Here is a 24,982-nt window from a genome sequence, read left to right as displayed (position 1 = left end):
TGAGAAAACCAACTGACTAGTCAGGGAGTCACAAATGAATGGCTCTATCACCTACCATGTGACATTCCCTCGGCATCACTGATTCTTCTTCTGGTAAAATCACTGGGCTCCACTCTCCCCTTCCCATTCTGACAATGTGAGTATCACTCTTGTTTCAGTTGGATTCAGTATGGAACCAGTCCATGCACTGGATGCTACCTCCACTCCCACCATGTCCTGCCATTCCACCCTAACATGGATGTCCATGATGGACACTGCTTTGTTTCTTGCTAGGTTCAGCCACGCCCCCTAGCCACCACCACTACTCTAGACAGAGATATAGCTTCCAGTAAGTTACTCTAACTTTGCTAAACAACTACTACTACTGCTGAGTTCCATATTCTGTGCCATGTCAGGACATCATTATTGTCCCCTACACATATGGCACATACCTGCCACAGAGGTACTGTACTCTTTATACCACTGAAACTGCCCAGTGCTCTGTAGGTTGTGGTGAAGTGGATGTGATTGCTTCTTTCTTGTTTGTTATATACTTCTTGACAAAGATACTAACGCTGTGACGTGTGCAGCCTACTCTTCTATTGACAGCTTTGTATAATAGATTTTCTAGCTTGTGCAATGCATTCCTATGTGCTTCTAATAGATATCCATGATCAGAGAGTGAAGAGTAGACCTAGTGACCCCAGCAGAGTTGACTCAAAAATCTCTCTTCCCCCAAACCACCACGTTCATTGAGTCATACTTAAGATGAATTCTCTCATAAACTGGTTATCAGTCTTGCAACTCAATAAGCATCTTTTAAGCTTTTAACCAATTCCCCAGACATATACAGATATGTCTGAAGCCCAGAAATGAAGATGGTATGGCCTCAAGCTGAGACTCTTGTTACAAGTTATTAATTTAGCTATAGGTCAGATAGGATGAAGAATGGATTAACTGAGTTTAATTGAGCCACACACCTTATCGTCCACCAGTCAATCTCTCCCTCCTACTGTGTTGGGTTGGCCTTGTGCAAACACTCTCTAACTGTGGACTAACCCAGAAATGTTCTCACTTAGTGATCCCATGAAGCTTACCCAGGATCTGAAGAAGAATTAAAACAACTATTACCAGATTAAACTAATAATAAAATGAGTAAAAGTTTTCATGCTAGTTCAACAATAATTGACAATCAATCAGCTTACCTCTCAGTGCTACCATGACATTTTTACTTTTTCTCATCTACTTGTCCATTTTAGCTGAAAGCCAGTTACTACTTAGAGAGTATTATATATGTCCCCGACTCTATCTCTAAATATGAGAGGCAAGAACTAAAAGAAATAGACATTAAACTGTATAAGAGTAAATCATCCCTTAAGTCTCATGGTTTCAAATTTCTATGTGTGTTTTTAGCTTTTTCTTATCAGTCAATTCCAAATTTCTGTAAGACTCTCTCTTTCTCAATCCTCTCTCCCTCTCCCCACTTCTATCCTCTGTTCCCTTGAAATTTGGAAATTTCAGGAATATTTTGGCACTACTTCTCACAATTATTTTAAACAGCCTTACTTTAGGCTCTACTCTCTCAACAAATGATTATTATCAGCATTTTTACCAAAGGCTTATTTTCTTGCGCATTAAATTTGAACCGTAGGCAACATAGTTTTCAGCAAGTAAATAACTTTCTCCTTTAGAAAATATTAAATATGACTTTCTTATTCAAAAACATTAGAAAGCCTGATTTAAATGGACCTGACTAAAAGGAGATGTTTTTGCCTCACATCTCTGAAAAGTTCAGTTAATATCACCTCGAGGAATGGCTAGATCGTGACCTAAACTTACTGGGCCTATTTTCCCTAGAGTGGCTACCTTTATGATAGGCATTTGTACCAGCAAGATGGCTGCCAGACATTCCAGGCTTATACTCAATACTTCTAGAAGCTCCAGGGGAAAGTATGTATGCCCCTTATAACTATTTCAACAGTTGGCCAAGATTGAGTCTCGTTGGGTCTAACTGGTAACGTATCCATCACTGTTACCATTAAAGTAAAATATCTCCAGAAAGCGGATAATTCCTCAGAGATCAGAATGCCATTAATATATGGAAGGTGATCAATGCTGAGAAGATGAAAACAACAGATATCCATTGTAAAGGATACCTAATATTTCCATGTCATCATTTTACGGGGAAAGGAATGAGTGGTGAAATACATAATTGGAGTGCATGGCAGGAATCTTCACCCTCTATAATGCACTATCCAGGCATTCATAAAACCTCCATCTACTCCAAGAAATCCACTGAGCAGTATATAAAAATAATTCTGAAATATGTGCAAGCAGTATTAGTTCTTGCAATCTCCTCACTCTGAGGTATCCTGGTTCATTTCTGGCCATCTTGTTACTGACTTTCTCTCACCCTTGGTGCATCTGTTACCAAGTGTTGAACTGAAACCCAGCCACTCCACTCTGTATCTTTGTTCTAAGACCTTTCTCTCCATATTCCCACTTATGTTTCCTCTCCTAGCCCAGCATACTCTTGAGTTTATTAAAGAACCTTCTAATTGTAGCCCCCGACCTCTCACATCGGAATATTGCCCTTACAGACAGCCCTATTTGGTAAACAGTCAATCCAATTTTTACACACTGTAATACTTTTGAAGTGAGATCAGCTTAAAGTGTTGAGATTTTCCTGATGAAGAGAATTGAGGTTTAAGCCCAGTACATGTGACTTGAGAGCAAGTTAACCCAGGAAGGAAGTGGTGCCTTTAATCATACGAAGGATATATGTGGCAAGGGAGTCAGTGGCTCCAGTTACGTATCTTGCAAAGAGTCAAGCATTTTACCATTTAATCTTTTGTACTTTCTGTAGACAATGCTATCCCAAAGCGTACCCATCAGGTATCTATGGGGGATACCTGAGAGTGGGGGACGTAACTGAATTACATGCAGAATTTTCTTCCCCCTCCATCCCTTACCAACAGTTGAACCAGTGATATGGAGCAGTGCTCTCCAAACCTGAAATATTTATCTGGAGTTTATTTCAAATGTGGACTTCTATACTCCAGCCAAGATACAATAAATTGAAATTTCTGATACCAGCATTTTTAAAAGCTCCCTGGATGATTCTGAAGATCAGCCAGGTTTGGGAATTACTGGGATGCAGCATCTGGTCCCAAAGCAAAAGGAGAATTAGAACTCAGTGAGCGTATGCTCCAATTGAACAGGCAGTTGCTTATCACCCTCTTGCTTGCTTTGAATCAAAAATAACCCAAGCGTTTCTTCATTTGGGGTTTGAGCAGAATGCATCAGCAGAGCACCCACTCTGCAGAAGCAACACATTCAAAGGTCCTTCATGGATGGATTCACTTTAATAGGAAAGCTGTTCTCTGTGCAGGTGACCAGCTGGGTAAACCCGCCACCACACCATTCTACCAATTATCATGATGCCCTATTAAAAAGTCAGGGCAGGGCAGGTCCCCGTTTGAAGGAGGCCGTAAAACTCCTTGTGCAGTGACTATTAATTTCGCTTTAGAAGTTTGTTGGTTACATACAAAAGCTAAAACAAAAACTAGAATATTCCACCCAACAGAAAATAAGCTCGAGCAAATCAAGCTCTTTATGTGGTACGGATTAAACTACCAGTGTACATTTTCGCTTTTCCAATATTTATTTTTATTAACCACTGTTCACAGCCTCTGAAACATTAGAACATTTCTACCTTTATAATGTGAAAATTAGATAACCAGAAAACAACCAGAATACTATAAATGCACATTTAATGAGGTATAAGGCAATTCAAAGTTGACATATAAATAAAAATATATCCCTGTGCATACTCGTGAAATGTATGTACATGGAGTGAAACATAGAAGGTCTCTTACCACCTGGAGTTATTACTGTACTTTCCTTGCTGCCTCTCCAGCTATTCGACATCTGTTCCTACAACAGCTTCAGTGCCTGTAGACAGAAGCCTTAGCCACCCAAGGTCTGTTACAGCTTTGCCCTGCTACATCTGCAATCCAGACCTCGCTGCCAGCCATCAGTCACCGGGCTTCTGCTCGTTCCTGTGGCCTCAAGTATCATCAACACTAAAAATCTTTTTCAGCGTTATGTTTAAAACAGCAAGATAATTAATAACACTTTTTCCATTGCCTATCGAAGGTAACCTCCCAAACTGCAAACCCTTGTCTACATTTTTCCTCTCCCCTCTTCTCATCCCCACCCTGCTCAGTGGTACTCCTCCTTTATTCCACACATTGTGGAATCCTTGTCCATATTTAATGTATTTATTTACTGTCCTTAACTAAGACTAGGCTCTCCATGAAACACCCAGTTTTTCCAGATATCTCCAATGAAATTTAACCATTCTCGAACTCTGCATGGACCTCCGAGTCAGAAAACGAAATAGGATTCCCTTTTTTCCAAACCTGTTTGCTATAGTTATACTCTACTCTCATGTAAATCCCAGCTCCTTGGAATGCAATTGAGCAACACTGGTCCCTCCTTGTCCCTGATACTTACAAATCTCGTGATCACTCCACATTTTTTTAAGAATTTATATACCATAATTAATTCCATGTATCTATCCCAATTCTAACATAATTCTGAGTGATTTCAAAGTCCATATGAATATACACAGACCTGGTTATTCTTTAACTTCTACTCTAATGATCTGCACTTCCTCTTCAGTTTAGTTGTGCATCCTTGTCATTAATTACAATGGTCCTATCTTTAAAAACAAAACAAAAAATAAAGGGGCGCCTGGTTGGCTCAGTCAGTTGAACATCCGACCTGGGCTCAGGTCATGATCTCACAATGTGGGTTAGAGCCCCGCGTCGGGCTCTGTGCTGACAGCTCAGAGCCTGGAGCCTGCTTCAGATTCTGTGTCTCCCAGTCTCTCTGTGCCCCTCCCCTGCTGGTCCTCTGTCTCTCTCTCTCTCCCTCTCAAAAATAAATATTTTGAAATAAAAATTAAAAAAATAAATAAACCAAAAAAATAAAATAAAATGGTCCCATCTTTGAAATATTGAATTTCCATAGTGATTCTAATACTATTTACTCTCTTGGTACTTTGTCTACGCTATGACTTTCATTCTTAATCTTACTTTGACCTCACCAAGATTTCTAAACCATTTTTGTTATCATTTTCTACCATTATGTCACATCCATCTTGGGTTATCTTCCATTGGTGGTGTAGGCTTGATGCTTGATCATCTGAAAAAAATATTTTATAAATCCTAAATGCATTATTGCATAACCCTAACAAAACCCCAACACTAGAATAATCCTGAAGTCTATTTTCTCCACTTATAATCCTTAGTAAGGCTGGGGAAAAAAGGATACAACCAGAAAGCCTTTTATCATTACAAACCCATATATATTTGGATATACATATACTACAGATGATATATATATTTGGGTGTGTATATATATATATTTATATATATATATATACATATATATATGTATATTTTATATATATGTATGTGGATAGACACACAGTGATTTTATGTGCCTATATATAATGATCCCAAAAATTCTTCACTTTTTTAGGTTATCTTCAAATTAGAGAACAGCATTTGGTTGACTGCATTTTGCTGCTTCCAAAGATTTGGAATGCCATGCACTTGGTATCTTAATTCTACTGGAACATGGCATAGAGAGTCTGGGTTATTACTGTGTTCACCGAAGTGGGTAAATCAGAGTTATCAGAGTTATCAGAACATGTCCATGAGTAGTTAGCACTCAAGAAAGCATAATTTATTTAAGTGGAATATATGGCAAGCAGTTAAATACAGCTGGTACCACCGGATTATAATGCAAAAAATAAAAACATAAGTACCACAACAAGAGACTTTAATGGTCATGTTTTGCCCTTTCCTATTCTATGTTCATACCATAATCAACTTAGAACAGAAAAGAATAGCTAATTTTGAATTGTCTGTAAGTAACACGGATTATTGTCACTCTTGTATTTTTCTGTTTCTGGAGTGCAATTCACAAGAAATTGGGCTTGGTTACTTTGGATGCTTGCCTCATAGAACTATTTATGTTAAAAGTCACAGCACCCCCCAGGGCTACCATCTGCTCTTTCCAACAGCTCCTTCTAATTTATTTTCACTTGCTCCAAATTTCTTATTATAGTATGAGTTTTGTCCCCAAAATAGTATCTGTATCTCACCTGCTACAAGTCTTCTTCCAGTTCCCTGAATGGGGGAAGAGATGCTCATTCTAGGTGACATACAGTGTTATCACTGCAAGAATATTTAGTTTTTGTTTAAAACAATGTGTATCTATGATAAACATTTATTTTAGGATATGTGTAATAAAGATAGTAGAGGAGGAATAATGGAGAGGTGGGAACAAGAGTGGGAGATAGTCAAGACTGGGGAAACTCAGGTACATCTTAAATAGTGAAAAGGTTTGATAAATCAAAGACTGGCCATAAGCATATATTGACTCAACTTCATACCATGCTATTTTTACTGTACTTTTGATTAGGATAAATATGTTTATCTACATTGTTTCAAAGATGTGTGGCATATAATTTTCAAAAAATATATATTTATTCAATGAATGATTTAATGGGTAGAAGATGGGGTAGGCATCAGTCAAATAAAGGACATTTGTCCTAATATGAACCAAACACAAGCACTGGCAACCAGGACACTTGGTGTAATTTCAGGAAGGACTTACCTCTATAATCCTGACTAACAAAAGACCTTCAGAATGTTAGCAGCTTATAGACTCAGTCCCATCAAGACCACAAGACCAATAGGCCTACAGAGAAAAATGAAAAGTGAAATTACCAAATGTTAAATATTTATTTTTAACTTGTTTCAGGTTAACATACATGTGTATGTGTAGTATGTGAAATTGAATAGCAAAATCTATCTGAATTGCTATTAAACACATGTGGGCACATACACATGCACATATATACACGAACATAAATTCATTCTTTAGTTCTATATTATAAACATGTGAAGGCAAAGATTGATGTGATAGGAACGGGGAAGGTCAACTACGGGGAAAAGGAAACAACAAAAGCATCCATATCACAGATAGAAAGGTAGATTAGAACAATAAAAGAAGCCTTCACATCTATAGTCAACTAATAGCAGAGATACCTCCCCTCCCCATAGTCCTTGTTGGAGTCATAGAAGGGTTTTGTGGACTGGTTTGAAGAAATGACCTCAAGAGGCAATAAGAGAAATACTAAAGTCCCCAAGGATAGAGAGAGAAGGTACAAATTAGGTTCTTTCCATCAGCTAAATTAGGAACAGTTCAGCAATGAAAAATCACAGTTTGAATGAGCAGGTTAAGTAGCTGGTGATAACGACACGATCTGTAGATTCTTAGAAAGGTGTAAAGACAGCAGTACGGTTGAAGTGGTTCTGTTTGGTAAGGTTCTATACACACAGCCTGTTGTACACAATGGCTGGTTCTGGGAAAGAAGGGATCAACATACCCTGTTAAAGATGTGTCCAGAATGGGTTTCTTGAAAGCTGTTCAAGTTAGTATCTTCAGTGAAATTCCAGGAAAGTGGCAGTTCTTATACCGTAAAGCAGAATGGCCCTCCCCATGCCATTCCTGTCATCTAGCTTATCCCATGGCTGTATAGGGGACCCCAGGTGTACAAGTTTTCTTTTGATGCTGGCAAATTACTACCAACTTTAGAGACTGAAAACAATGCAAGAAATCTCACTTGGCTAAAATCAAGATGTCAAAAGGTCTACATTCCTTTCTGGAGGTTCTAGAGAAAAATCTTTTCCTTGTCTTTTTCAACTTCTAGAGGTCGCCTATAGTCCTCAGTTTGATCTTCCAAATCCCTTTTTTTTCTCTCTTCAAAACCATAAATGCTGCTTCCCTCTGACCTTTCTCCAGGGATCACCTCTCTGACCACAGCCCAGAAAGGTTTTCTGCTGTTCAGGATTTGTATGATTAGATTGGATCCATCTGGATAATCCAAGCTAATCTCCCTAACTCAAGGTCCTTATGCCTTCTGATAGTTTCAAAGTCCCTATTGCCGTGGAAGGTAACATTATCACAGTTTTGAGGGATTAGAATGTGGAGGTCTCTGGGGGCCATTATTCTGCCACAAAACAAGGATATAGAATATCAACAGATACAACAGAGGCAAATGGGCTTTCAGAGACAGATGTTAGAAAGAAGAAATGCTCAAGGCACAGTGGCACACCTACATAAGGTTCAACATAGTTATTTTTGATAATCAATCTTCCTATAGCTTTGTGATAAAAGATATGAGATACTGGTATTTAAGATGTTACTAGGAGTGCTGGGGAAAAATATAAGCCCATGAAACCAATTACCTGGAGAAATTCACAAAAATACCTGCACTGAAACAGGTGCTAAACAAAGCCAGAGACAGGAAAAAAATTCACATACATACTACATAGATCCAAGAGACTCAGTAAAATTGATACAATTCATACTCCACAGCCCCACATATACATATACAACTGCAGAGAGGCACAAAAATTATCCCTCCTTTTTCATATAACTTTTTATTAATGTTATTTTTAATGGCATAAAGTCTTTGTAAATCATGTATTTAGATTGCATATTTTCATATGTGCTCCATCGGCTAGATATGATAAAATAAAAGGTAGTGTTCAAGACAGAATAATATCTTTATACTTTTTTTTAATGTTTATTTATTTTTGAGAGAGAGAGAGACAGAGTGTGAGTGGGGGAGGGGCAGAGAGAGAGGGAGAGACAGAATCTAAAGCAGTCTCCAGACTCCAAGCTGTCAGCACAGAGCCGGATGCGGGGCTTGAACTCACGAACTGTGAGATCATGACCTGAGCCGATGTTGGACACTTAACGGACTAAGCCACCCAGGCGCCCCTCTTTATACTTCTAAAGTATGAGAAAAGTTAGAGATTTCTTGCAAACATGTTAGTGCTTTATTGCATGATGTAATTCCCCTTGTCAAAATTTGTTACTAGACCTAATTTAGTTACGTTCTAGTTGCAAATTGCAGTCCTTTTATTCCAGTTCTTCTGACTCGCTAGCTATGTCTAAACATGCAAAATAGAAAAAAGAATTGAAACCATTATGCTAAGAAAATATATATCTTTTTCATCTGAATTAACCAAATAATTGAGGCCAAGGGTTTCAAGCATTCATAATTAGAACACTTTCTCAAGTCTTTAAACTTTCTGTGCATAGAGACCATCTCAGGAAAGCTAATAATTTAGTCAATTTCAATATCAGTTACATTCTTGAGTATTTTTTATCTTCTGCCTTGAAATGTATTTGTAATTTGATGTGTTTGGTACATTATCCTTTCTGTACATTAGGAGGAATGTAACGTAGGAAGGAGACTTACATTTGTGGCAGGCACATCAGGTACCAGTCACTGGGCTTTATGCTTTTTATGCATTTGATCCTTACACTAATAGTGCAAGTGTTTTTGTTTTTATTTCACATAAGAAAAAATATAATTCAAGCACAAGGAATTTAAACAACTTGTTTAAGATCACGTAGATAAGTGGCAAAAGTGAAATTGGAACTTTGATTTGAAAAACAGAAGTATATTATTTTTCAGTACGATACACTGCTTCCAAAACTGCATCAATCTGAAAGGTACAGCAGAGTCAGAAGAAATATAAGGCAAAATTCTAGGATCAGTTCTCCCAACAATGTCCCTGAAACGATAGCCGCTTCCAAATACTTCCCTCTGATCCCAGAGTGGCTCATGATGTGCTCACATGTTCCCAAGAGAAGTAGTTGCCATCTTCCATTACTTCCAGTGATTTTCCTGTGTTTGCCACCAAGGTCATCACACTACCCAAAAGGAGACCAAACGTCCCAACTACTCCCGGAAAGGTACACCTGTAAGAAGGCTTCTTGTTGTCAGCTCTCCATTACTCCCCACTGATCTTCCACAGACCCTGACTCTTCACTGGCCCTGACAGAGACTTGCCTCCCTTCTGCTTCAACAATTACTGTGCAGACACGACATGGAGAAATGCCCTTCCTCTCTCAGCACTGCCCTGGGTCTCTGTTTTATTACAGAAACTTTCACGTCATCACTTTCTGTTTCAGTCAGTCTTTATTGAGGTCACCTCTCCTTGAGACTTCAGCACTAGTCCAGTGGCAAAGATGGCCTAACATTTTCCTCAGCTTGACTAAACTCTACACGGTTTTCTTCCTGACCGAGTGCCCCTGCCCTCCCTTTTCTTAGAGCAGTTACTTTAGAAAACTCTCGATTGTGAATTATTTCTCTTCTACCCTGAAATGTATGTAAATCTCCCAGCCTCTTGCCAGTTTTACAACCCAAGAAATGTCTTTCTCAAGGACCCGGGAACCATCTCTTTGAAATGTTTGAAACGTCGAAGGAGATAGCTTCAAATCTCCAGTCTCTGTGGGAGAAAGGGAGCCTAACTTGGGTGGGTGCCAGTTAGCACACACAGATGGTTTAATAGCAGAGAAAAACATTTGCAAACTCAGGAATAACTCAGTGTGCTCAACACATCTCAACACATTGGTCAACACTGATTGACCAATCCCCTAATGTCCACCAGTGCCTGTCCACCGGCTCACCCCAGTGCTTAACACCCTCATACCTTTTTTGTTTCAGTGTGGTTGAGTTCAGGCTTTCTTCCCTATTGCAATAGTCTTAAATAAAGTCTTCTTTGCCTGTGTAAATTTATCAGTGCAATTTTTTTTGACACCAGTGTGGAAGCTGGAAGACAACCTCAGTGTCTCAGAACAGCATGTATCAGACACAGGTGCCCCATCTCTTATTATGCACCTCCATCTTCCCTTTCCACAGGATGAGTCCCTTCCCCCTTTGAGGACCTTCCAATGAAGGGAAGACCCTTCTATCACTGTAGCTTTGATGTCCTGGAAGCCCACCTCCCATCAGAATCCAGTCAGGTGACCTTCCTACAAGATTATGTAGTTAAACATGTAAATCAGTTCTCGGTCAGCTGATGCAGTGAGCACTCAGGACAAGCCTTGACATGGACAGATTTATCATAAGTATGCAGCTTAGGCGCTCACTCTGGTAACTCTGCTATAATAGTAAAGAGAAACCCTTTATTAGTCAACAAGCCTTAAGCCAGGAAGATTTGTATATAGTGTTTAATTTGGCATAATAATATATTCAAAATACATTTTTTATAAATTTTTTAATGTTTATTATTTATTTTTGAGACAGAGAGAGGGAGAGAAAGTGAGAGGGGGAGAGACAGAGAGAGACAGAGACACAGAATGCAAAGGAGGGTCCAGGCTCTGAGCCGTGAGCACAGAGCCCCACCCGAGGCTCGAACTCACGAACCGTGAGATCATGACTTGAGCCGAACTCTGACGCTTAAAAGACTGAGCCACCCAGGTGCCCCAAAATGTATTTTTTAACTCACCCAAACCATTATCACACAAAGAAGGACAGACAAAAATCTTCTGGCGTGGCAAAGTACAGTTACGCTGTTGGCCGCAGACGTATGAGATAAAGACATTAATGTCTTTTCCTTCCCAATCTGTAATACGATGTTATACTCATTCAGAATTGTCTGTAATAAAATACCATATCGTCCCTGTACAGTATCTACCAGATATTTGCAGAATACAAAGCTCTGCAAATAAAATAGCATTCAGAGATGCCATGACACAAGAGGTACTTAATTTTTGTGACACCTCACAGCGTCTTTAACATTATTCATGTCCAGGCATGGTACATAATGGTAATCTGTTATGAAGTCAGTTCTAAGTAGTTTAAATCTGGCCAGTTTCGAGTGATAAAGAGATAAATGCAAATGACTCACATTGCACATGTACTTCTAACTCAACATGGCAAACGTGCCAGTGGTTTATGGTAATCATAACTCAACATCTCTTTGTTAAAAACATTATCATCAACAATATAAAACACTTGAGCAACTTAAAACTGCCTTGTGCCTGTAGAGAAACCTCTATTGCTATCTGCTTGGATATGTTTGTCCCTTTATTTATCTGTTGATTCAGAGAAACAAGTAAAGCAGTTGCTGTCACGAACAAGCCAGTTTGGTTTTCTACAGGAAATATGGCCTGGCAGCTTCAATAAAAACAGAGGCTTCCAATTAACTCTCTCTATTACATGGAAAGAGTAATCTTTCAGCCAAGCCCACAATAGAGAGAAAGAAAGGCAGACAAGAGAAGAATGAAAAATAAGGGAGAAAACTAGACAGCATAGTTCTTAACTGTGACTGCACATTGAGAATATCTGGGGAGCTTTCAGATTATACTGAATTCAGGCCCCACCCCCAAGGAGTTTAACTTAATTGGGATGGAGTGGACTCCATGTACAGTATTTCTTAAAACTCCCCAGATAATTTTAATGTGGAGGCAGGTTTGAGAACCACTGAAATAGAGGAAGTCTATGAGCCATGAGAAAATCCTTGATTGTCTATTAATTTACAAAAATATTACTTGATAAGATTTCTTAGCTATTAGGATTTTATGAATGACACAGCAATCTAAATGAATATATTAGCAAAATCAGAGTTGAGGCTCTAAATGCCAACACCAAAATGGCACAAAAAGCCTCTCACTTCATTTGAATATTAAAAAAAAAAAACTATGAGCAAAGCTATGATTCTTAATCTGTTTGGTTTCAAGGGAAACATATGGCCAGGATATAGAAATATTATAGGGGTGCCTGGGTGGCTCAGTCGGCTGACCATCTGACTCTTGATTTCGACTCAGGTCATGATCCCACAGATTGAGCCCCAAGTCAGACTCCAAGCCTGCTTGGGATTCTCTCTCTCTCTCTCTCTCTCTCTCTCTCTCTCTCTCTTTCTCCCTCTCCCTCTCTCTCTCCCTCTCCCTCTCCCTCTCCCTCTCCCTCTCCCTCTGCCTCTCCCTCTGCCCCTCTTCCCCACTTATGCTCTCTCAAAAGGAAGGAAGGAAGGAAGGAAGGAAGGAAGGAAGGAAGGAAGGAAGGAAGGAAGGAGAAAGAAAGAAAGAAAGAAAGAAAGAAAGAAAGAAAAAGAAAGAAAGAAAGAGAAAGAAAGAGAGAGAGAGAGAGAGAAAGAAAGAAAGAAAGAAAGGGAGAGAGGGAGGGGGGAAAGAAAGAAAGAAAGAAAGAAAGAAAGAAAGAAAGAAAGAAAGAAAGAAAGAAAGAAAGAAAGAAAGAAAGAAAGAAAGGGAAAGAAAGAGGGAGGGAGGGAGGGAGGAAGGAAGGAAGAATGCTTTGTACTTGAAAGAGCAACACAAATTTTTTGCCTGCCATTTAAACATTTCGGATCCCAACCCAGTTCTTCCTCACCTCTAGTTGTTATCACTGTGCAGATAATTAGCCTGCAGTTTATATGAGCCAGACAAAAATACAGAATTCTATGTTTATTTGATCCAACCTGGTTTACTTTTACTATTTGTCTTAATTATTAGGGCTGCTTTAACAAAGTACAGGAGACTGGGTAGCTATAAACTACAGATACATTTCTCACCATTGTCAAGGCTCAAAGTCCAAAATCAGGGTGTTAGCATGGTTGGGTTCTAGTGAGAGTCCTCTTCCAGGTTTTGGATTCAGCTAGAGAGCTCTCTAAAGTCCCTCTTACAAGGGCACTAATCCAATTTGTGAAAGCTTCACCCTTATGACTTAATTACTCCCCAAATGCCCCACATTTAATACCACCACATCAGAGAGTAAAATTTTAACACATGAATTTTGGAGGGATACAAGCATTCAGTTTATAACACTATTTTAAGAAAACATCCTCATTTCCACCCAGCTATGTGAGAAACATATCAGCGTCTATGGTAGGCAGAATAACAGCTCCACAGATGTCCAAGTCCTGATTCTCAGAACCTGGGGATATGTTTCATTACACAGCAAAGGGGTATTAAGGTTTCAAATGCAATAAAAGTAATTAAGGTTGCTAATCAGCTGATATGAGAAGGGGAGACTATCTTGGATTATTCAGGGGAGTTCAATGTTATCACAAGGATCCTTACAAATCAAACAGGAAAGCAGGGGGTCAGAATCAGAGTGATATACTGTGAGAAAGATTTAACAGATCATTACTGGCTTTGAAGGTGGGAAGGGGCCAAGATCCAAGTCTTTAATGTCCTTGACTTCTGACAATCTGCTTAACTGTTTATACTTAGTTACTTAGCTTCCATTTGGACACCTTGTCCAATTTTTCTTAGCCTTGGACTTCAGCTATTCTGTTGATTTCAACTCCGTTTATTTTCTCTGCTTGGAAACTTATATAAATTACTCTTTGGTTAAAAAAAAAACAAACTTTCAGCTGAACCTAGCCCCCAAGAATACCCCTAACAATGATCTGTTTAAAGAGGTATCTTACAGGCACACACATGATCTGTTTTAATTTTTCCAAGCAGAACTCAATCACTATATTCAAACTGTTTGTGAAAACTAAATTTTACAAAGTGAGTAATGCAATATTTTGTGAACAGAACATTCAATAGCTGATAAATCTGAGATTTTTTAATTCCCCTTTCACTAGAAGAGAAATAGAATACAGCTGGCCAAATGATAAAGTAAATCAATCTGCCATCTACTGGTGTCCAATGAAAACTACAGGCATGAAGCCTTTAATTCAGAGCACTACATAGCTATAGTATAATGTTTAACAATAAAAGCAAATTTTCCCCTTTTACCATTTCATGAAACATAGTAACAACCAATGTATTTTTGTGCCACATTTTTATGCCACAGATTCATTTCCCTTGTTTCAATTGCCAAACCCTAATTATGACAGCAGGAACTGCTTAAGTTCTAAGATACATAATTAAATTATGTTTATAGACCCATTTTAAGACAGGCTATGTTCAATATTATTTCTGTTCTTACTGCATGAATCAACATCTAAAAAAATCTTTTAAATGCAATATCACTCTGTGTACCCATTCGTACACATCCTTCACCTAAGCACTTACATGTTCATACACACACACACACACACACACACACACACACACACGCACAAGCAGTTTGCTTCCATGTAACCTAAGTGTCCTAAATCAAAACTACAGATCTTCTGGTGTCTTGCCAAGTAAAGGACATCTTGAGTATCATTGCATAATAAAGATCAGCCTCTGATAAATAAATTATACTAGAATGATAAAATCAATCCCAATTTTGACATTTATGTATTTAGTTTTCACTGTCACTTTAGGAATATGATGGCACTGTAGTCATTTTTATAATAATTTACTGCCTCAGTTCTCTTTGATTAACCTTTTATTTCCTGAATTTCTTTATACCTTTCTTTTTGTGGAAGAACAAACCAGAAAACACTCTATTGCTATAGTTTAGAATGGGAGCCTCCAGCCAATAGAGGACGTTGATTCTATTATTATAGTTTACCCTTTGTAAACCAAGAGACTGGAACTTGGTAGGTACACATGGGGAGGAGCTACACCACCATGTTTTGACCAGTGCAGAAGTAAGTCACTCCATATACAGAGGACACATTACAATGAATATTATCAGCAGCCTTTGCAGGCTGGAAGCTTAAATCTCAAACTAAGAATTTTCTAGGTTGTTCAATAGTGGGTCTAAATGCAAGACCTCAAAACACTGGAAAGAATTGTGAGAAATTAAAATTGGCTACCATTCTCATGTGGGGTAAATCCTGGGGACATGGATGCCACCCCGTTGCACGTTCCCAGAAATGCAAAGCCACCTAATTGAGACAACTAAAATCTGGAAGTTGGTTTGTTACAGCACTTCACTTTACCTTTGGGAATAAATGGAGAGATTAAAAGTCAAATGGGGCTCCAAGTTTCTTCAGTGGAAAGATTAAGAAACTATAGTCCCAGTGTGAAGATTGTCAAAATTTTGAAAAGTTTGCATGCACTTATATCTTATTACCTAGTTGTGACTAGCAGGGAAACCTTTAAAACCAATTTTTTTTCAGTCCTGTGTCTCCTTTTTACCCCATTCCTCTGTCTTTAGCATCCCTTCTGTATATTTTATTCAAAGAATTAAGGTAATTGAGCAAGAAGTAGAATGCCAAGTAATAAATATAGAAGAAATAATGGAGGGAAAAAACTATCAATGTCTAGAAAAATTAGTGAGGAAAGGTTTGATGAGAAACAGAGTATTTACATAGTCTCAAAAAATCTCTCCACAAACTATTTATCAACTACAAAGGGAAGTATAATACAGTTACAATGGAGAAATCTGGCAATTACCATTTTACCCAAGTAAACAAAACTGACATCACCAATATTAAGACGATATCACGTAGCTCATGAATATGATGCACTGAGGATACAATAAATATCATTTCTGATATCCATGCCAAAATGTATAGCCTGAATTTAATCATGAGAAAATATAAACACCCAAACACACACACACATACACACACACACACACACACACAGGGGCCTGTATTCTTCATAAATGTTAAGATGGAGAACAACAGAGACTAAAGAGACATGACAACTAGGTACAAGACGTGATCCTGGACTGCACGCTTATCCAGGACAAAGGTGGTTATAAAGGGCATTACTGAAGCAATTGATGAAATATGGACATGGACTTCAAATTAGATAATAGTGTTGTGTCACTGTTACAATTGTTGATTTTGATAACTGTACTTCAGTTATATGAGAAAATTTCTTGTAAAAAACACATGCTGGGGTGTCTGAGTGACTCAGTCCGTTAAGAATCTGACAATGGCATGATCTCACGATTTGTGGGTTTGAGCCCTGCATTGGGCTCTGTGCTGACAGTGTAGAGCCTGCTTGGGATTCTCTCTCTCTCCCTCTCTCTCTCTTCCCCTCAGCCTCCTCTCCCATCTCTCAAAATAAGTAAACTTAAAAAGAGAACATATGGGGGCACCTGGGTGACTCAGTTGGTTAAACATCTGACCCTTGAATTCAGCTCAGCTCATGATTCCAGGGTCATGGGATTAAGCCCCACATTGGGCTCCATACTGAGCATGAAGCTTGCTTAAGATTCTCCCCACCCCCAAATAAAAAAAGAAAAAGAAAAGAGAACATTTTTGAAAGTTAAAAAATGAAATGTGCTATACAAAAGAGAGGCATAACTATAGTGGAAATGTTAACTTTTGGTAGATTAAATAGATAAATATAATTAATAAGGTTTATGTAGCTAATATAAAATATCTAGGGGCAACTGGATCTCATGGTCTGTGAGTTAGAGCCCCACCTAGGACTCTCGGCTATCAGCATGGAGCCCATTTTGGATCCTCTGTCTCCCTCGCTCTCTGCCCCTCCCCCACCCTCAAAATAAGTAAACATTAAAAAAAGAATATATATATAAACTGCAGGGAAAATATGCTCTTTTTTTCAATTAAACATGAGACACATATAAAAATTATAATATGTTAAACCACAAGGAAAATCTGGGTAAATTCCAAATGAGCAAAAATAAGGACTATGTCTTCTGACAACAGTGAGAAAGGGCTAAAACTAAAAAACCGTTAATATATGTACTCAGAGGAGGAGCCTGCCTTAGACATATTACTTACTAGACAAAATCGGTCACTCACTGTTGGTTTGCCAACTGACCCCTATACATGGAGGGCAAGGGAAGAGTCAAGAAAGAGGCAGGTCACTCCAGATTGGTAGGTAGCCAGTTTAAAAAGCAGGAGAACTTACTTATGAGGCATATCTTAGGCAGCCACAAGATGAATAGATCTCTGCACCACCAGAAACTTAAAAGTTTACATAGAGGCTTAATGGGTTTCAGTCACATACCTAGTCCATATGGTCCCAACAGCACATTGCTCTCTCAAGGCTGCCTTCTTGAAAACGGCTCCCACTGTGGGAACAGTGGGTAGAACATACATTCCAAGGACAGGGGAGGCTGTGAGGAGCCTCCCAGATCCAGGTCACAGGTCAGCCAGTGGTCACATCGTCTCTATATTACCTCCTCCGACAATTACAAACTTAAAAGTTAGGATCAGAACAAAAGAAACCTTTGGAAATAGAAGTAAGGAATTATAAAAGGTAAACTTAGAAATGAGAATGGCCAAACAATAATCAAAAACAATTTAGAATTATGAGGCTTTTTTTACATTATTTCCCTGTTAACCTATTAGAAAACCTTCCAGTTTAAACATCGAGTCACCCTGAAGATTGGGAACCCCCCCCCCAAGAAAAAAACTGCAGTGTGATCCTAAGCAATTTAACAATTAGTAAGGATATGTGACATTCATGCAACATTGGGAGAAAATAATGGCATCAACTATGCATAAATGCTAGGAAATGTAAAATGAGACACATCAGTCCCAGGTCATGTTCTTTGCTGAGCATGTTAGGACTTGTCAGATTATTCAGTCCAGGAATTTGTATCCTATAACAACAGAGAGCAGAGCGAGCCATATTCATCAGCCCTCTCTCTCTACTTGTGTGTAATGGGACATTTATATGCAACAACTGATCGTGTCAATGGCAGAAACTATGTAAGAGATAATGTGATCAATCCCAGTATCTCTAATTAGTGTTCATATGGGCTTCACTGTGGCAAGAAAGCCCGGGAGAGGGCACAGCTGGTAGTACTAATTACAGTTAAGGATCAAGCAATTAAAATAAAATGATCAGCCTTGTAGAGGCCAAAGCGTAAGGATAACGGGAAACTAGCAGAGTATCTTTGCTGTAACATTCTAGAGGTGTTTCCTCAGAAGAATAGAGAGAGAGTCGAGGCATTCTTCTGTGGAGGGCTCAGACAAGAGATAGAAAGAATATTGTTTATTTGACTTCTGAACTTTTGGGGAGCAACATTTGGGAAGTGATCTTGGACAAAGGGACATAAGCATCTTACAAGGAAATGAGCTATGTTATATAATTTTTAATAAATTACCTCTTGAAAATTTTTCTCTCTTCACATTTGGTCTAATACTCTTTGGGAAAAGGATTCTGTATCAAAATTTGATTGGGAATTTCAAGCCCAAAAGATGAGGGCCTAGACTTTTAAAGTTCAAGTGATTATTTCTCCCTCTCCTAAAATCTCACCCATAAATCAGTAATTGAATCAGAAGGTAGTCTTCAAAATCCTGGAAACTCATTTTTCTGATGTCTAATGCAGGCAAATGTACAATTTATATGGTGGAATAAATTAAAATTAATTTATCTTTGTTAATTTAAAGCACATATATTTTTATAGATGCTAGATATAGATAGATAGATAGATAGATAGATAGATAGATAGATAGATAGATAGATACAGACCAATGAGAAGAATATGGAATGCAGAGTGTAAAAATTAATGTAGCCCTAAAACACTGTTTGAAACTTTTTGGACATATTTCCTCTCTGGGAATCCTGAGATGGTGCTGATGTATACTAGAGGTCTCTTTTCATTGGGCAGAGCCTTTGACAAAAACTATCAAGTATAGCCAGGTCCCTATATACAGATGAAGATACTCTAAAGAAATACAGTACATTAAACTTGCCATTTTATTGAGCATTTGACAGTGGATCAAGACCTGTTCTAGATGATTTTCATACATTATCAATAATTCTGATGACAGTCCTGCAAGATAAGATTTATGTTAATATTTCCCAGGCATTAAAATAAGTTAAATGACCTGACTTCATAAGTGGCAGAGCTGAGACTGGGTCCCAGGTTGACTTGACTCCTGCCATCATACCCGGAGGACTCTGTATAGCTGGCCTCACTGATACTCCTTAAAAGAGAAAAAAAAAATCATCTTGTGTCCCAGACACGTGAGAGGTTGCAGGAAAGGGATAGTCAGTGAACATGTTCAGTTGGTCATGACCACAAAGAGAGTTTTGTAAAAGAAAATCGCTTCAGCATCCCTTCCCAGTGAATTAGTCTCCATTTCAGACTCCTGAGAACTAGTCTAGTTTTTTAACAGAAGAAGAGGTAACCATAGGTAATTGCATTTGTCAGTAACTCTAAACTGGCCTCCCATTCACTTTTTGTGCTCCCTCAGATAAAGGGCAGTAGATCAGAGTGAACTTGAAGAAAGCCAAAACCTTGGGCTACCAGCAGGGACCACCACTTACAGGGGCTACAGCCTAGAGACAGAAAGACTGATTCTAGCCCAAGGTATAAGCTCAGCAGTAGCACAAACAAAAGGCTCCAGCTGCTGACCTGAAACAGGCAACTGGGGGAAGGGTAGACTGCAATAAGGACGAAATCGAGAATATCCAAAGTTAGTGTGGAGTTAGGACAGAGGAGGAGGGAACACAGGCCTTTGAATGGACCTCTCTGCACAAATATCACTGCTCCCATAGTGCTGGAGAAAAGTATCTGCCTCCATTAAATGAGCCGAGAAGGGTGGGGATGGACTTTTCCTCTTGGCTACACATCACCTAAACACAGGGGAAAAGACACACGGCTGCCAGGAATCTGGCTTAAATAAAGTCCCAGGAAATAACAATATCTCTTTCAAAGCTCTGTTCATATAAAGGCTTGTGCTTCTTGTTGTGCTAATCAATCCTTCAAGTTAGTGCCCATATATCATTATAATAGAGCTATTCTAAACTGAATCCAATATGGTGACATGTTTATGATTATTTTATTTACTTTACAGAACATTATGGAAGGTGTGTTTATTTTGTACTGCTATTAGCAAACTGTATTGCCACAAATCTTTAGATAATTCTTCCTAAACAAGGCAGCAAACTCAAAAGCTATAAAGGAGGAAAATGAACAAATTTGACTACACTATTTTTTTATATTCTGTATATCAAAATATACCATAAAGCAAGTGAAAGTTATTGCAAGTAGGGAGAAAATATTTGTAAAACTTGTAATAGGCAAGGAATTAATGTCCGTAATAGGAAAAGATACCGCACAGAGTATTTAAGAAAAACACCCAATCAAAAAATAAATTATTAAAACAGCCAAGTGTCTGAAGAAGGAAAGCAAATAGTAAATAGGCACATTAAAGGAAGCTCACAATAATAGAACGTATAAATTAAAGCAATAATGAGAAAACATATTTTACCCATTAGGTAGTTTTGACCAATAGAGTACCAGAGAAGTAACACAAAGCCAATTCCTGGCCTAATCTTTAAGTGGATGGCGTATTAGTCAGGTTTCTTCAGAGAAATAGAAACAATAAGATGCAAAAATGTAAAGAGATTTATGATGAGGAATTGGCTCACACTATTATGGAGACTGAGAAGTCCCCGTCTGCCATCTGCAAGATGGAGGCCCAGGATATCCAGTGGTGTAGCTCCAATGCAGACCCAAGGCCTGAGAACCAGAGGAGCCAATGTTGTAAGTCCCAGTCTGAGTATGAAGGCCTGAGAATGAGAAGCACTAGTATCTGGGGACAGGAGAAGACGGATGCCCCACCGAGTAAATTTACCCTTCCTTTGGGTTTTTGTTCTATCCTGGCCCTAAGCACATTGGAGGATACTCACCTGCGCTGTGTGGGCAGATCTTCTTCACTCAGTCTCCGGATTCAAATGCTCATCTCTTCCAGAAACACCCTCAAACACCCTCAAGGCCCAGAAATAATGTTTCACCAGATATCTGGGGATCCCTTAGCCCAGTCGGGCCGACACATAAAATTAACCGCCACTGATTGGCAGGTTATACCTTAGTCTCTTTAAACCCTGACTGCCATTTAAGAAGTCCATCCCTTTGCTGGAGAGATGACAGGGAGAGGCCCTGAAGGAGAGGTCCAGCGGAGTCAGTCTTCCACTGTCCCCACCAAGGTGTCAGGTATTTGAGTGAAAAAAGTGGGACTATCAGACCCAACCAGCTACCCAAGTGACACCAATCAATGTGCTACAGAAAAATTGCCCAGCCAAGTACTGCCTGAATTTTTGACCCCAACACACACACACTCAACTACATACATGTATATCATATAATAAAAATATATTTTATGTATTTATATATTATATATTTATTATATTATATATAATGGATATGGATATATATGCCATTCCATTTTTGAAGTAGTTTATTATACAATAAATAACCATAATAGATGCCAACCATTAAACAGTTCTCTAAATTGAGAGGCCTTTTAAGATTCCTGAAACAAACAGCCGAGAGACCAGAGAAGAATCAAGAACAAATGGCATCAAAGACAAGACAGGAGAGAGAATATCAAGAGGAAGAGTGAGGGTAAATAATATATCAATAATAAGGAATGCAGAAAAATGTTCACAACATATTGTAATTAGAAACTCACTACCAACTTTAGTGGGATCAGCTTTGGCCGGGGGGGAGGAGTTGGGGGGGAATAGTAGTAAGCTAATAAGTGAGTTAAAATCAGGCCATTCATTCCTAGGTTTATATCATAGACAAAATTTCTATATGTAGAATGTACATAGTAGTGGTGTTAATCTGGAGGAAAAAAAATGGAAACAACTCAAATGTCCATTGGCAGAAGAATAGGTATAAAACCTGCTATATTCAGCAACAAAATAGAATATAGTCATATGCAACATCATGGATGAATCTCAGTCACAGAAGCAAGTCTCAGAAGATTGTGCATAGTATATAATCTTTTTGTAAAAGTAAGAACTAAGGGCTCCCAGGTGACTCAGTCAGTTAAGCATCCGACTTCAGGTCATGATCTCGTGATTTGTGAGTTCAAGCCCCACGTTGGGCTCTGTGCTGACAGCTCAGAGCCTGGAGCCCATTTCAGATTCTGTGTCTCCCTCTCTCTCTGCCCCTCCCCTGCTCAGACTCTGTTTCTCTCTCTCCTTCAAAATTAAATAAACATTAAAAATATTAAGAAATAAATTAAACTAAACACATCATATTTATGTATGTCTATAACATGTATGTATGAATGTATGCATATAATAAAAAAACCAAAGAATGTCAAACAGAATCCTGAATAATGGTCACCTTACAATGAAAGTCAAAGTAAAGTATATACTTTAGAAAATAGAATGATATTGATAACATTCTGCTTCTTACATAGTTGATGGGTTTGTAACTTGCATATAGGTCTCATATATTCTTATATATGTATCAAATATAACATCGCAACATTTATAGGAAATTTTTTAAAATAACAGGGATAAAATGAACGTAGCTCAGCATTCACTTTTCTAGGAAGCTTTGATAGGAAGTCTAGAGATGGACCAATGTTAGAGGGGAGGAAAAAATATTAACATACAATCTTCAGAGGGAAGAAATGTAAGCATATTCCTAAACAATACAGGGAAAGTCATTTTTGAGAGATAACGCAAGTATACTTGAGGGTGTGGGGAAAGAATCATTGACTTCATGTCAACACTGACTAATGGGGCCTCTGGAGATTCTGCTGACATGTCACATCCCACTGAAACTCGAGGTTGCTAATTGTGAATGGCTATCATTTGGCTATTATTTTTTACTATATCCCTGTATCAATTTTTTGTTTAATAAATTTGCAAGAGTCTTTAGAAAGAAAAGGCATTTTGCCGTTCTGCTATAACTTACAGGAAAATGCTAAACACACACTATTTACAAATCTGTATTTAACTTTTGATGGACAGGCAGAAATTTTCTGACTATCAGTCAAATAAAAGAATATGTTGAAAAGAAAATGGATTGTTTCCCATATAGAATTACATTCAGATATGTACCAAGGAGACTAACAGTTGCAATCCACATGGATACCCTTCAGCTTCTAAGAGAACTCCAAAGTATTTTACTTTCAGAAAATACAGGGGAGGCTCTTTAGCAAACACCACGACCTTCCCCCAAAATATGATGTGAAGATGTTTCTGATATCTATCATGAGCTTTATGGCAGTACATCGACCAAAACTAATTTACCTGGCTCTTAGGGACTGAGCCATCATCCACATCATACACTTTGGGGAGCTATTAGACAACTCTTTTTACTCTGGGATCAAAAGCAAAACTTTAGAAGCAAATATATGTAATTTAATGAACACTAGCACCAGTGTGTTTCTGAATTTGTTCCATGCCTGTCCTGTCCTTGGTGTTTTGCTAGATACCGAGCAACACGCCCTTGAATAGTGGATTCATCTTCAAGGAGAGATGGCTCTAACAATGTAACCGGCTATTGAAGCAACAGCTGAAGAGGAGGTCAAATCTCAGAAGCCTGAGGTTAGTAATTCTCTTTTATCTGCACTCTCTATTCTCTACCTATTCCTTTTCTCTTTTGAAATAGAAAGCTTTTTTTTCCTCCTGAGGTTTGAAATAATGGGAAAGGGCAGCTTACGCCTTGATAATGGACCAGTGAAAAAAAATTCATTTATTGCCACTCATTCCCTTGAATCTAGGACCAAAATAGAGTGGCCCCTGATGTCTGGGAGCATTCAGGCTATTGGGCTATCGGCTGAGGCACTTGGGGGTATGGCTGTCTGGGAGAAATGCAGGCAACTCCAGCTTGACCATTAAAATGAAGTGAACTGTGGGCAGAGAATCAGTCAGTCATAAGGCAAAAGATCAGGGCTAGAACATTTGAGCAAGATTCTAGGAAGAAAAGTTTTTCTCACAAAACCACCGTTTAGCCTTATGAGGAAATGAGGATTTGCAAACATCCACTCAAGAATGAAAATTCCAAGTTACAAAATCAGGAGTGAGGTGAGTTAAATGTATACCGGTGTGCTATTCCTATACTGTTGGATTCTAATGGCACTGCGATCCAAACATAAATGAGTCCCAAAAAACCTTCTGTCTGCATTGACTTCTTCTTGAATTGGAAAGGTCTGAATCTATCTGTCCCATATATCATGGTTCCAATTTATTTTTAATTGCACATATATGACATCATCAAGACTTAATCCAATTTGAGCTCTGGAGTTTTCAGGGATATAAGCCTTCAGCTTTATTAATAAGCCTCAATATTTCTGGCCTGGCAAAAAAACTACCTGCATCTCTTTGTTGGAACAACATCCGGAGAACATGGAAATGTGAACGACGGCTCAAGAAGGCGCTTGACTTTATTAACAACGTTATATCATGCCTAACACTTGTAAATCATTCCTAACATATACCAGAAAAAAAAAAGAACTCATGCTTCAAGATATAAGATCTGTGCCTGAATTGGAAATAAATAGCTCCGTAGCCTGCTTCCAGACATGTCCTTGTATTTATA

The 24,982-nt window shown here is 38.5% G+C and overlaps 1 long non-coding RNA gene across 1 annotated transcript in view; it reads left to right on the top strand.

Moving 5' to 3' along the window:
• LOC123381567 overlaps positions 1-24,982 on the top strand; it is a 171,782-nt gene that overhangs the window by 79,883 nt on the left and 66,917 nt on the right. The window contains exon 3 of the long non-coding RNA XR_006588714.1: positions 23,873-23,988. This is a non-coding gene — a long non-coding RNA (uncharacterized LOC123381567). The remainder of the gene's footprint in view (positions 1-23,872; positions 23,989-24,982) is intronic.

The sequence above is a fragment of the Felis catus genome, chromosome D4 (genome assembly GCF_018350175.1).
Source record: "Felis catus isolate Fca126 chromosome D4, F.catus_Fca126_mat1.0, whole genome shotgun sequence".
NCBI lineage: Eukaryota > Metazoa > Chordata > Mammalia > Carnivora > Felidae > Felis > Felis catus.
Note: the sequence above shows the minus strand (reverse complement) of the source record. Positions and strands in the feature narration are given on the sequence as shown.